Source organism: Cyrtonyx montezumae, unplaced genomic scaffold, assembly GCF_038088225.1.
Source record: "Cyrtonyx montezumae isolate F1298 unplaced genomic scaffold, pur_monq_1.0 scaffold_29, whole genome shotgun sequence".
Classification (NCBI taxonomy): domain Eukaryota; kingdom Metazoa; phylum Chordata; class Aves; order Galliformes; family Odontophoridae; genus Cyrtonyx; species Cyrtonyx montezumae.
In genome coordinates, this window is record NW_027072033.1 from 1,375,738 (window position 1) to 1,390,504 (window position 14,767).

Below are 14,767 nucleotides of genomic sequence, written 5' to 3' on the forward strand. Positions count from 1 at the left end.
GCCAATTATGTGTCTTTAAACCAGAATAATAAAATATACCCTTTTACAAAATGCTTGAAAAATGACTGAATATATTTTTGAAATTGCTTACATATAGCCTTGAAAAGTATCTTCACAACCAGTAAACTAAAAATTAAATAAACAGTACTGATATATTTCAAATGGAACCTTATACAGAATTCTAGGTGATACTTAATTGTGCTAAATGAAAATTAATCATCTACTCAGTGAAATAAGTTATAAATGATCAACTTCTGATCTTTCACATGGCAGTATGTGCTAGATTAGGATTTACACAATGAATTCAGCTGCCATGCTTTATTTCTCTCGATATAGATTGTATCTAAAAAACAACAGAAAATATTCTAACAGATTATTCTTTTTTGTTGTTGTTGTTGTTGGATTTTGCTGTAGCTGGGTTTTGCTTGTTTTTGTATTTTTGTATATATATATATATACAAAATATATATATATACACAATATATATATACATATAAAATAAATAAATATATATTATTTTTTTAGTATAATTCATGATTAAAACTGGCACTTCTGGATCTATTTCCTTGACAACATCTTCTACATGGATGAAATGTTTCACTTTGTAGAAAATATCTGCTCTTACAGGAAAAGCACATTCATTGTGTATTAGAATAAATTTGCATGTACAAGAATAATTAAAAAAAATCAAGAAGAGACAGCAGAGGAAAGGGCTCAGAATATTAGAGTTTCTAAGTCTTCAGTTTTATTGCACTTTTAAGAAAGGCTAGTAGCATTTTTAAGAAGGCTGACATTCTTGGCTTCATTAGGCAAATTATCATCAGCAGGTGAAGAGAGATCCTTCTCTATTCAGCACTGGTGACACTGCACTTACTGTACTGTGTCTAATTCTCAGCCCCCGAGTACAAGAGATACATACAAGGCATACTGGATAGAGTCCAGAAGACCTCCAAGATGATCAAGGGAGCATACTTCCTATAAAGAGAGGCTGAGAGAGCTGGAACTGCTCAGTCTTGAGAAGACATCCTGTTAAAACTGGTTTCCTAAAGCAGGTTGCACCAGAAAGTGTTCAGCTGCGCTTTGAGTATCTCCAGAGAATGTGACCCATAACCTTTCTGAGCAGCCTGTTCCAATCCCCTGTAAACCTTAAAGGAAGTGAGATTTTTCCTCATGTTTGTATAGAATTTACTGTTTCTACTTTGTGCCCATTGCTCCTTGTCCCATCAGTGCATATCTCTGAAAAGAGCCTGGCCCCATTCATTTGACACTCACACATTAGGTATTTGTAAGCACTGGTTAGGTCTCCTCTTATCCAGGCTGAATGGTTCCAGAGGTCTCAGCCTTTTCTCTTGTAGGAGATGCTCCCAGCCCATAACAGTCTTTGTCACCATCTTTTGGACTAGCTCTAGAAGTTCACCTTTCCTGAACTGAAGACCCCAGAACTGGATATAGTATTCAAATCATGGCCTCGGCAGAGAAGATTAAAGGGAGAAGTTCACTTCCATTCAACTGCTGGCCATGCTTTTCTTAATGCATCCCAGAATACCATCAGCCTTCTTTGATACAAGAATAAACTGCTGGCTCATACCCAGTATGTCTACCAGGGCACTCAGGTCCTTCTCTGAAGAGATTCCTTCCATGAGGTCCGCCCTAACTGGTACTGGTGTATATAGCTATTTCTACTCAAGTACAAGACCCTACACTTGCTCATGTTCAGTGTCATCAGGTTTCTCTCTGCCCAGCTGTCCAGCCTCTCCAGGTCTTGATGAAAGGAAGCAGTTTTCTGGTGTGTCATCCACTCCTCTCAGTTTAGAATCATTCTTTCAGAAAAAATGTCAACAAGAATATTGAGCAACATAAGAGGTATGATAAACTTGAAGCAATTCAACCCTAAAAAACCACCCCAGGAGACATAAGGAAATTGTGAATTTTCAGCATAAATATGAATATCTGAGAAATGTACAAATATGTTTCATTTTGGAATGACATATTTCCAGAACTCCAGTAATGTAACTTGAGGAATACACTGCTCTGTATTTATAGAAGGTACCTAAAATTTAATTTCAGGATTCCATAAGGACATTTATTTATTTATATGGTGAGTGTATGCAATGAAATATGCAATTTTTAATTTTTGTTTATCAGTTTAGTTTTCTTGGAAAGGAGACCAAAATCTCGATTTCTTGCTTTTTTTCTTTCTTTCTTTCTTCTTTTTATTACTTATTTATTTTTACTGCTGCAATTAAAACCAAGAAAAACATCCATATATGCAAGAATGAAAGACAAAATATCAGATAGGTTAGAGAAAAAATGGAAAAGATAATCATTTTGGTGAATTTATGCCTCTAGCTTACTGAAAAAAAAGAGTGACCTAAGTGGAAAGCAATTAAATGATTATTAAGATGACAGGAAAGACGCTTGTACTGAATTACTGTGTCATGTTCTCTCTTATTTCCAAAATGATGCTGTCTCTGTGTCTTTTTCACTCTACCTCATATTTTCATTCCTGATAAGAATTGTTAGTGTTTTGACTCTCTCTTATTTTATATTCTACAGTACAGAGAAATTCTCTGTCATTCACTGCATGCACAATATTTCACAATAAACTCATTTTCTTCCAACCCTTTAAATGTGAATTTGATTACTGACAATCTAGTAGTCAACAGACCTAAAGAAAAGTAAGAGAATAAGAGTGTATTCTGAAAATATTTATATATTTATATTCTCAGATATTTTGATATTTCCATATGTAGAAACATAGATGAAATTTTCAGTCGAAATCTTCAAATATCAAATGGAAAATAATATTACTGGAATGCATAAATATCTTAAAATAGACTTCTTATAATATTATAGCTCCTTACCCATAATACTGTACCATTTGATACTGTTAGTCATTAGGTAATTGCTAGCAAAAATTTAGATCATGTTGAAAAGTAGGTCAGCCTTTTGTTGCAATATTCCCCTAAGTCTAGGTCCAGCAACTACTTGAAACTGCTTTATATTTATATTTTTCATATTTTTACTTTTCATCTTGTCTTTAATATTTAAATAATTTGTTCATAAATTGGCTCCAAATGTTATGTAATTTCATTACTACCAGTGTAATCAGAAGATCTAGTGATGTTACCTTAGACAACCCACTTTTATAGATATCAGGTGATTACGTGAAAGAGTAGATAAAGTAAATCTGTGAAAACGCACCTATGATTTTATTGCATAATATTTATACATTAAAAGAAATGGAATGGAAGCAGGTAAAAAAGTGAGCTTTTACAATTTTGAAAAGCCTCCCTTTGTGTATTAGTCACGAAAAAAAAAATAGTTATATAGAATAGGACATAACATTAGCCACGTTACAGCAACTTTTGTAAGCTTTGAAGATGGTTATGCTTGCAGAACCATTATAGATTCATAAAATCTGTTTCAATAGCAGCTAAGAGTTATGACATGCATTTATAAGTTGTGGTTCCATGTTCACAAAGTCAGACCAGAAATCTAGTGGGAAGTGACTATTGAGTGTTTTTTTGGTTTCTTTTTGTCTTTTTTGTGCGTGTCCTTTTTAAACACTCTATTTTTTCTAGTCTGATTAGTGTTAAATAGTAAAAGAACACTGTGAAGAAGTTCCCATGTGGAACTTCCTATGTTTCGGTTTATGTCCTTGTCCTATCACCACATATGACTGAAGAGTCTGGCCTCATTCCTTTGCCTCCTGCACTTTTATAGACATGGATCAGATCCCCTCTTAGCCTTCTTTACTCAAGGCAGAATAGACCCAGGTATGTCAGCCTTTCCTCATAAAGGAGGTGTTCCACACTCTTTATCATCTTTGTGGCCCTCTGCTAGACTTTCTCCAGCCAATCCCTATCTTTTTTATTTTTTTGTGCTGGGGCACCCATAACTTCATGAAATACTCCAGATGAGCCTCACCAGAGCAGAGTAGAGGGGGAGAATCACCTCCCTTGACCTGCTGGCCACGCTCTTATTAATGCACTCCAGGATACCATTGGCCTTCATGGCCACCAGGGTACACTGCTGGCTCATGCCCAGCCTGTAATCCACCAGGACACTCAGGTCCCTCTCCTCACCAGCAGGTAATACCCAAGATGCATGGGGTTATTCCTCCCTAGGTGCAAGACTCAACACTTGTTCTTATTAAATCTGATCTGGTTCCTTTCGGCCCAACTCTCCAGCCTGTCCAGGTCTCACTGAATGCAGCACAGCCTTCTGTCGCGTCAGCCATTCCTCCCATTTTCATATCAACAGCAATCTTGTTCAGGGTGGACACTATTTCATCACCAAAGTCATTGATAAAGATGTTGAACGGGACCAGACCCAGCACCAACCACTGAGGAACAATATTAATACAATTGTCATGGTTTTATGATTTTTGGTACTGGTATTCCACATCATAACATCATGTAGTGCATTTAGAGTTAAAGAGTTAATGCTCCAGCTCCGTGGATCATCGATAGTTCCAGGTATACCTGTCTCAGAAGAGGAGAAGAACTCCATTCCCCAGAGGACTTTGAGATGCTTTGCGTTCTTACGCGTTTACGCTCAGAGGGAAAGATAAAAACTGTCTGCAGTCACGGGACTCTCTCTCTTCCCTTCGGGACCAAGCTCGGCAGTGGGTGTTTGTTGCAGCCGTCCGCCTTCAGCGTTAGCGTAAGGCCTTCCGTTTATCGGACACTCTCTCTCTTGCTCATTTTATTTGATCCATTTGCCTCAATTCCAATTATATTATATTATATTGTGTTATTTTCCTTTCTGATATCTTATTTAGTAAATTAGCTTTCCTCCTCAGATTGTTGCTGCTGTTTTGTTTCTAGGCCCATCTCCCTTTTCCTTTTTCCCTTTTTCCCTTTTCCGCTTCCCCGGGGTGTGGGCCTGTGGGTCCCCTGCCTCAATTGTCATGGTACCGGGTCAAACTGTCCCGCAAACCGTTGACAACAAGTCTCCAACTGGACTCTTCATCACCGGTCATAACTCTCTGAGATCTGCCACTCAACCAGTTCTCAACTCACCTCACTGTCCTCTCATCTATTCCACAGTTACTCAGCTTCATTATAAGGATGTTGTGGGCCCTCCCCGGCCAACTTGCCCCAGAGGTCCATCAGCCTCATTGTGAAAACATTCCTTCACATACTAGCGTAGAGCTACATATGCTCATATTTACGGCCATTTCCCCCTGTCCTGTATACAGAGACCCCCTAAAAAGAGTCTGCCCCTGTCCCTTTAACTCCCAAGCTTAAGATATTTATAAACATTAATAAAATCACATCTGAGTTTCTCAAGGCTGAAAAGACCCAGGTCACTCAGCCATTCCTCATAGGGGACATACTCCAGACCCTTTATCATATTTGCAGCCCTCTGCTGGACTCTCTCCAGCAGATCCCTGTTTTTGTACCAGGGAGCCCAGAACTGGATACAATAATCTGTAAGAATCTGGATACAGATTTCAGACCTAAGCGTTCGTAACTAACAAAAATCAGATAAGAGGTTCAATTCATAATCCCTTCAACAGTTGCAGCTGATAATTTACAGCAATTTACTACACACCTAAAAAATAAGGAAATCATTCCTTCTTTTTTCTTCCCTCCCTCCCTTCCTTCCGAATTTCTTCCCTCCTTCCCTCCTTCCCTCCTTCCCTCCTTCCCTCCTTCCCTCCTTCCCTCCTTCCTTCCTTCCTTCCTTCCTTCCTTCCTTCCTTCCTTCCTTCCTTCCTTCCTTCCTTCCTTCCTTCCTTCCTTCCTTCCTTCCTTCCTTCCTTCCTTCCTTCCTTCCTTCCTTCTTTCCTTCCTTCCTTCCTTCCTTCCTTCCTTCCTTCCTTCCTTCCTTCCTTCCTTCCTTCCTTCCTTCCTTCCTTCCTTCCTTCCTTCCTTCCTTCCTTCCTTCCTTCCTTCCTTCCTTCCTTCCTTCCTTCCTTCCTTCCTTCCTTCCTTCCTTCCTTCCTTCCTTCCTTCCTTCCTTCCTTCCTTCCTTCCTTCCTTCCTTCCTTCCTTCCTTCCTTCCTTCCTTCCTTCCTTCCTTCCTTCCTTCCTTCCGAGTTCTGAGTTCCGAGTTCCTTCCTTCCGAGTTCCTTCCTTCCTTTCTTCCTTCCTTCCTTCCTTCCTTCCTTCCTTCCTTCCTTCCTTCCTTCCTTCCTTCCTCCCTTCCTTCCTTCCTTCCTTCCTTCCTTCCTTCCTTCCTTCCTTCTTTTCCTTCCTTCCTTCCTTCCTTCCTTCCTTCCTTCCTTCCTTCCTTCCTTCCTTCCTTCCTTCCTTCCTTCCTTCCTTCCTTCCTTCCTTCCTTCCTTCCTTCCTTCCTTCCTTCCTTCCTTCCTTCCTTCCTTCCTTCCTTCCTTCCTTCCTTCCTTCCTTCCTTCCTTCCTTCCTTCCTTCCTTCCTTCCTTCCTTCCTTCCTTCCTTCCTTCCTTCCTTCCTTCCTTCCTTCCTTCCTTCCTTCCTTCCTTCCTTCCTTCCTTCCTTCCTTCCTTCCTTCCTTCCTTCCTTCCTTCCTTCCTTCCTTCCTTCCTTCCTTCCTTCCTTCCTTCCTTCCTTCCTTCCTCCCTCCCTCCCTCCCTCCCTCCCTCCCTCCCTCCCTCCCTCCCTCCCTCCCTCCCTCCCTCCCTCCCTCCCTTTCCTTCCTTCCTTCCTTCCTTCCTTCCTTCCTTCCTTCCTTCCTTCCTTCCTTCCTTCCTTCCTTCCTTCCTTCCTTCCTTCCTTCCTTCCTTCCTTCCTTCCTTCCTTCCTTCCTTCCTTCCTTCCTTCCTTCCTTCCTTCCTTCCTTCCTTCCTTCCTTCCTTCCTTCCTTCCTTCCTTCCTTCCTTCCGAGTTCCTTCCTTCCTTCCGAGTTCCTTCCTTCCTTCCTTCCGAGTTCCTTCCTTCCTTCCGAGTTCCTTCCTTCCTTCCGAGTTCCTTCCTTCCTTCCTTCCGAGTTCCTTCCTTCCGAGTTCCTTCCTTCCCTCCTTCCCTCCTTCCCTCCTTCCCTCCTTCCCTCCTTCCCTCCTTCCTTCCGAGTTCCGAGTTCCTTCCTTCCGAGTTCCTTCCTTCCGAGTTCCTTCTGAGTTCCTTCCTTCCCTTGTACAAGCAATTTATTCACATTAAGTAGTGTTCCTCTCAGCAAGAGACAACTTTACACTGTAAAAAAATATTTTACCCTATCAGTTTCTCTCTTTACATCAGTATAATAGCAGCTTAGTTACCAGGCTTCTTTAAGAAGCACACAACTTAATTATAACCATATAACAAGGAACAGATTTCTTTGTGGTCTTTTGGCACGTCTTTTCATAACATGTGTGGGGTGTGGGGAGTGGTTAATTAGAATTGTAGAAAGATGGTAAAACTAAAACTGAGATAACTGAAACTCAGATCATTACAAGCTGAATGCTTTCAATCACATCGATAAATTGCTTGGATGGATTTGCTTTTTTGTTTTGTAAGATTATTTTCTGTTTTGTTTTTGTTTTGAATAGGGATGTTGTTTAATTTTTTTTATCCCTTTTTATGAATGATGGCTTAAGCCAACAATAATTGTAATAGAAAATAGAACAGCAGTAAATATAATCACTTCTTATAAGAGAGGTAGTCCAAAATGTACCTATGACAAATTCACTCCCTGTGTACTTGTTTTCTTAAAAATGTATTTCAGACATTATTGAAAGCTTGCAAACTGTTGCTTTTCCTCTTAATTATATATGTACAAGAGAAGAAAAAAATACTATTTTATTGAATGGTGAATGTCTGTCTTTTTAAACTAAGCAGTAAATATTTCAAATAACTTAATTTCAAGAAAACGGGAAGTTCTTTATTAAATCATTTGAGGATAAATTAAAATAAGTTATTATTTACATTCTTTTAATCTTTAAACTTGGTTATCCCATGGGATATACAGTTCTTTCAGAGGTGCTTGTTTTGCAAATTATTAACTCAGTTTTCATGCTTACAGTAGCACTTTTAAAGAATACAAGAAAGTAACAAAATAGTTCTATAAATATTTGCTACTGAAGCTAAAAACAAAACAAAAAAAATCAATATTGACAAATATTATTATTTTTTTCTTCTTTTTAAAATTTGCAATATTTTAGGAACATGCTTCTCCTAATTAATTTTTGGAAGGAAAAACCTTAATCTTCACTGCTGGCTGACTTGTACTGACTTGGTAGAACAACAGAAAAGTTCTGACTTACAAAGTTTTCTGAATCCCTAGCATGTAATCAGTTAATCCAAAACTAGTGCCTTTTGCACAGTGGAGGAAGCTTATCTAGCATTGTAACTGAACTTGCTATGTAATTTAAACTAAATTATATGAAGATAAATCCCAGCAAACCCAAATGGTCTAAAAATACAGGTGTCTAAAAATCTACTACATTTGCTGAAACATAAATATTTATTGAATTTACGATTACAAATTTGAATAATATAAAAAATATTCTTTGATTGTTTGAGATTTTTTCTGTTTCATATTACCTGTATTTTGAAACTGATTTTGCTGAGAAGCTAGTTTGATATTTACAAGAATATCAGTCTGTACAGGAAGAAATGTGTTCTTTTCCCTTGCACCAAACTAAAACTGTGTGTACTCTGGATCAGGTATAGGTTCATAGGTTCATAGGTTCATTAGGTTGGAAAGGACCTACAAGATCATCTAGTCCAACCATCCTCCTATTACCATCCCTACCCACTGAACTACTAAATCAAATCCCTTAGCACCTCATCTAAACGCTTCTTGAACAGCACTAGGGATGGTGCCTCAACCACCTCCCTAGGCAGGCCATTCCAGTGCCTGACCACTCTTTCAGAGACAAAATGTTTCCTCAGGTCTAATCTAAATCTTCCCCAGCGCAACTTCTGGCCATTCCCTCTCATCTTGTCATTATTTATCACGGAGAAGAGGCCCACCCCCTCCTCACCACAACCCCCCTTCAGGAAGTGGTAGAGTGCAATAAGGTCTCCTCTGAGCCTCCTCTTCTCCAGACTAAACAATCCCAGCTCCCTCAGCCGCTCCTCATAAGACTTGTGCTCCAGACCCCTCACCAGTTTTGTTGACCTTCTCTGAACACGCTCCAGGGCCTCAATGTCCTTGTAGTGAGAGGCCCAAAACTGAACTGAACACAGTACTCGAGGTGCGGCCGCACCAGAGCTGAGTACAGGGGGATGATCACCTCCCTGCTCCTGCTGGCTACACTATTTCTAATACTATTTCTAATACACTATTTCTAGGCCAGGATGCTGTTGGCCTTCTTGGCCACCTGGGCACACTGCCAGCTCATGTTGAGCGGAGCATCAACCAACACCCCCAGGTCCTTTTCCTCTCTACATTCTTCAAGCCATTCTGCCCCAAGCCTGTAGCATTGCATGGGGTTATTGTGGACAAAGTGCAGGGCCCGGAACTTGGTCTTATTGAACCTCATCCCATTGAGATCAGCCGAGCTATTCAGCCTATCCAAATCCCTCTGAAGGGCCTCCCTACCCTCAGGCAGTTTGACACATCCTCCCAACTTTGTGTCATATGCAAACTTACTGAGGGTACCCTCGTCTAGGTCATCAATAAAGATATTAAACAAGATGGGTCCCAGTACTGACCCTTGAGTGATACCACTTGTTACAGGGCGCCAGCTGGACTTAACTCAGTTAACCACTACCCGCTGGGCACGGCCCTCTAGCCAGTTCTCCACCCAGAGAAGAGTGAACCTGTCCACACCATGGGCTGCCAGTTTCCTCAGGAGAATACTGTGGGAGACCGTGTCAAAGGCCTTGCTGAAGTCCAGGTAGACTACATCAACAGCCTTTTCCTCATCTACCAGTCTGGTCACCCAGTCATAAAAGGAGATAAGGTTGGACAAGCACGACCTGCCCCTGGTGAACCCGTGCTGGCTGGGTCTGATCCCCTGATTGCCATGCACCTGCTGTGTGATCTCCCTCAAGATCATCTGCTCCATAACTTTCCATGATTCTGAGGTCAGGCTGACAGGCCTGTAGTTCCCCAGGTCTTCCTTACGGCCTTTCTTGTAGATGTGAGTCACATCGGCAAGCCTCCAATCTTGAGGGACCTCTCCAGATAACCAGGAATGATGATAGATGGCAGAAAGTGGCTCGGCAATCACCTCTGCCAGCTCCCTCAGCACCCTTGGGTGGATCCCATCTGATTCCATGGACTTGTGGCAGTTCAGATGGAGGAGTAGATCTCTGATCGTGTCTGCTTGGATCACAGGGGGTGCATTGTGCGCCCCGTCCCGGACTTCCAGGTCAGGGCAAGTACCCTGTGGACAACTGCTCTGTCTATTAAAGACAGATGTGAAGAAGGCATTGAGAACCTCAGCCTTTTCCTTATCCTCTGTGGTTACATTCCCTGCCTTGTCATGTAAAGGAGAGAAATTTTCCTTCGTTTTTCTCTTGCTGTTAAGATATTTGTAAAAGGGTTTCCTGTTCTCCTTCACAGCAGTAGCCAGTCTAAGTTCAAGCTGGGCTTTAGCATTTCTAACTTTCTGCCTGCAAATCCTGGCCAGTTCTCTGTAGTCTCCCTAAGTAGCCTGTCCCATCTTCCAGAGGACATAGAGTCTCTTTTTCTCTCGAAGTCTTAACAAAAGTTCCCAGTTCATCCACACTGGTCTTTTTCTCCTCCTGCTCGACTTACGGGACTCTGGGACAGCCTGCTCCTGCGCCTTTAAGATTTCCATCCTGAGAAGCATCCAGGCTTCCTGGACCCCTTTACCGCTCAGGAGCAAGTCCCAAGGGACCCTTGCAACAAGAATCCCGAACAGGTCAAAGTCTGCCCTCTGGAAGTCCAAGGTAGCAGTTTTGCTAGTCACCCTCTTGACGTCACCAAGAATAGCAAACTCCACCATTTCATGGTCACTCTGGCCAAGACAATCTCCAACCTTCACATCTCCTACTAGTCCTTTCCTGTTAGTGAAGAGTAGGTCTAGCAAGGCATCTCCCCTGGTAGGCTCTTGCACCAGCTGTGTTAGGAAGCAATCATCCACACATTCTAGAAATCTCATGAACTGCTTCCTCTGCGCAGTATTATATTTCCAGCATATGTCAGGGAAGTTGAAGTCCCCCATGAGAACGAGTGCTGGCCATCGTGCAACATCTACAAGTTGTTTATAAAACACCTCGTCTATTTCTTCATCCTGACTAGGTGGTCTATAACAGACCCCCACCACGATGTCACTCCTAAAGACTATCCCCCTGATCCTTATCCATAGAGACTCTACTTTATCATTTTCCTTTCATATAGGAAATTAACAATAAATAAACAAATAAACTAAAAATAAGTAGAGGTTCAGAACATTTTTCTTGTTGTTACTTTAATGTGGCTACTTCTTAGTCTTGCTTGCAGCAACAGCATATATCTCATTGCAATACAGTATGGAATCAAAAAATCACAAAACTGTAGAGGTTGAAAGGGAACTCTACAGATCATTGAGTCCAATCCCCCTGCCAAAGCAAGGTCCCTAGACCAAGTTTCACAGTTAGGTGTCTAGGTGTGTCTTGAAGAAGACTCCACAAACTCTCTGGGCAGCCTGTTCTAGTGAAGATCATTGAATTAATATAAAATTTTTAAAGTGAACCAAGTTGGTGTAGCTATGCAGCATACTTCTACATGATCATAAGAGAGAAAAAATTAATGCCCTGGGGGTTGGGGAGATAGGGAGGGGATGATGATTTAGAAGAGAAATTACAAGGAAGGGGACTAAGAAAAAAAAAAAAGAAAGAATTTTAAGAATTTTACAGGAAAAATAAATAAATAAATTGTCCATGTCCACGATGAAACTATTTTCAGAATTACTGTTTGCCTACATTTAGAATAGACACACAGGATGTTTGAAACATCTTTTGCTCACATACATTTCTCCTAGTACTTACTGTAGCCACAGATTGATGAGAATTAATAAAGAACACTTGCTTATACACAATCAGAGCTGCTCTGCTTCATTTCATAACATTAGGTACAAGAGAAATTGGATATAGGCCTTGGATAAGGTACAGAAGAGTTTTGAATCTAAATTCCTTGGGAGAAAGGACTGCAAAAATCCCAGTGGAGGGCATCTTGGCCTGTCATAATTTATGGGAAATCCTCTTTTCATTCATCATACTTCACAAGGAGGGTTTTTGTCCAAACCAATTGTTTATTTTACCGTTCTATTCTATTCTATTCTATTCTATTCTATTCTATTCTATTCTATTCTATTCTATTCTATTCTATTCTATTCTATTCTATTCTATTCTATTCTATTCTTTCTATTCTATTCTATCCTATCCTATCCTATCCTATCCTATCCTATCCTATCCTATCCTATCCTATCCTATCCTATCCTATCCTATCCTATCCTATCCTAACCTATCCTAACCTATCCTAACCTATTCTATGCTATGAACTTTTTGTGTTAGAAGAGACCTTTAAAGATAGTCTAGTCCAGCTACCTTGCAATGAACAGGAACATCGTCAACTAGATCAGACTGCTTAGTGCCCTATCCAGCCTGACCTTGAATCTTTCCGGAGACAGGGCATCTACCATATCCCTGGGCAACCTGTTCCAGTGCTTTTTGTAATAAATCTCAAATTCTTCCCCTTTTTAATTTGAAAACATTTCCCTTTGTCCTATCACAACATACCCTGCTAAACAATCCATTCCTTTCTTTCTTACTGACACTCTTTAGACACCAAAAGGTCACTAGCAAGTGTCCCCGGGGCTTCCTCTTCTCCAGCCAGAACAGACACAGCTTTTGCAGCCTCTCCTCAAAGGAGAAGTATTTCATCCCTTGGGTTATTTTTGTGCCCCTCTTCTAGGAGCACTCCCAACAGGTCCATGACTTTCCTGTATTGAGTACTCCACATCTGTATACAGAATTCCAAGTGAGATCTCACCAGTGCAGAATACATGTACAGGATCATCCCCCTCCACCTTCTGATGACACTTCTTTTGATGCAGCCCAAAATATCGTTCACTTTCTGGGTTGCAAGGGTACATTGTTGGTTCATGTCCATCCTTCTGTTCACCAGTACCCCTAAGACATTTTGAGCAGAGCTGTTTTCAAGCCTTTTGTCCCTCAGCTTATGCTGTGGGAGTTGCCAACACCCATGTGCAAGTCCTTGAATGTGGCTTTGTTGAACTTTATGTTCACCTGAGCCCACTGCTTAAGCCTGTCTAAGTATCTCTGGATGCCATCCCAACCCTCAGGCATGTCAACGGCTCTATACAGCTTGTTTTCACTTACAAAATTGCTGAGAGTGCACTTAGTCTCACTCTCAGTGTAACTTATGAAAATATTCAACAGCACTGGTCCCAGTATCATTTGCCACTGATTTCCATTCAGACCTTGAGCCACTGACCACCACCCTCTGGGAATTATATCAGAATTAGTTCCTCATCCATTCTACAGTCCACCTGACAGATCCACATATTTCCATCTGGAAAGCAGGATGCTGTGGGGAACAATGTCAAAGGCCATACTGAAGTCCAGATAGATGACATTAGTCACTCTTCCCTTCTGAATTAATATTGTTACTCCATTATAGAAGGCCACCAGGTTGGTCAACCAGGACTTGCCCTTGGTGAAGCCAAGCTGTTTATTTTATTTTTAAATATTGTATTGTATTTTTCTTACTTCATTTGTTGTTTATTTATTTATTTTATTCATTAATTTAATTAAAAAATTGCTGCTGGAGGCTCAATCAGTAGATCTTAATTTTATCTGGAACACCGCATAAATGAAGTTAAAATAGAGAAAAATGTCTACCTATCATTTATTACAGTATTACACTAGAAGCTTGCTTGCTACTTCACCTACAGCTGCTATAGATGCATATTGCATTCTCAAATATTTTTTGCCAATTAAAGGTATGCAGTATTAATATGAAGAATTCTAGCTTTTACTATGTAAAATGCATTCCTATACCTGAGCTACACTAACTGTTCATACATGTTTTGAGGTGAGACATTCTGGGATTATGGGACTGAAGATCCATCACACCATCCCTAGTTTTTGCTTTCTCTTTCAAGTCTTCTTACTTATCTGCAAAAATGAAATGTGTTGTTATCAAAGTTGTATGAAAATAAATCACAGACACTGTTGGAGAGAAGTGAAAAAAAAAAAAAGAGGTAGGATGGTATTGACACTTGAAGGAGAAGAATAAAACATTTTTTAAAAAAGCAGGTTGACTGAGAGAAATTTAATTAATGCCTTCTGCTTATTCATGATAGCCAAATACACAGTCTGCATCAATGTTTAATTCAAAGGAAATGGATAATTTCACGGAGATGAAAACTGGCTTGGCATTCCTAACTCACTGATATCAGCTATCCTCCATTGTAAGTTTAAATTCTTAATAAACAGTTGTGTCTAGTGTCCTCTACTGTAAGCAACAACTCCCACTGTGTGAATTATGGGATTCATTAAAGGACTTTTCCTGCTTACTAACTGAAAACTAAAATTATAAAGAACAGTTGAACAGTTATAATTTTGAATTAGGTTTTATAAAATAAATATTTCTCTTAAATGAGCTTACATATGTATCTCTATTTTTATCATCATAAATACATTTCAATTTTATTTACATGCATTCCCTGCACATATGATTTACAGATAAGTAGAGTCAGATCCCTCTTGTCAAAAATATTTTGTGATGTTTCCTTTATAAATTTTCCTTAAAAACAAAGTTAGTTTATATTCTTATTGGTAACTTCAAGATTTATGTATAATGAACATGCTCATTAAGAAGTTAAAAGATATTTTAAGAACTTCTCAAATATTTGTATTTCTTTACAATCCTGTAGTTT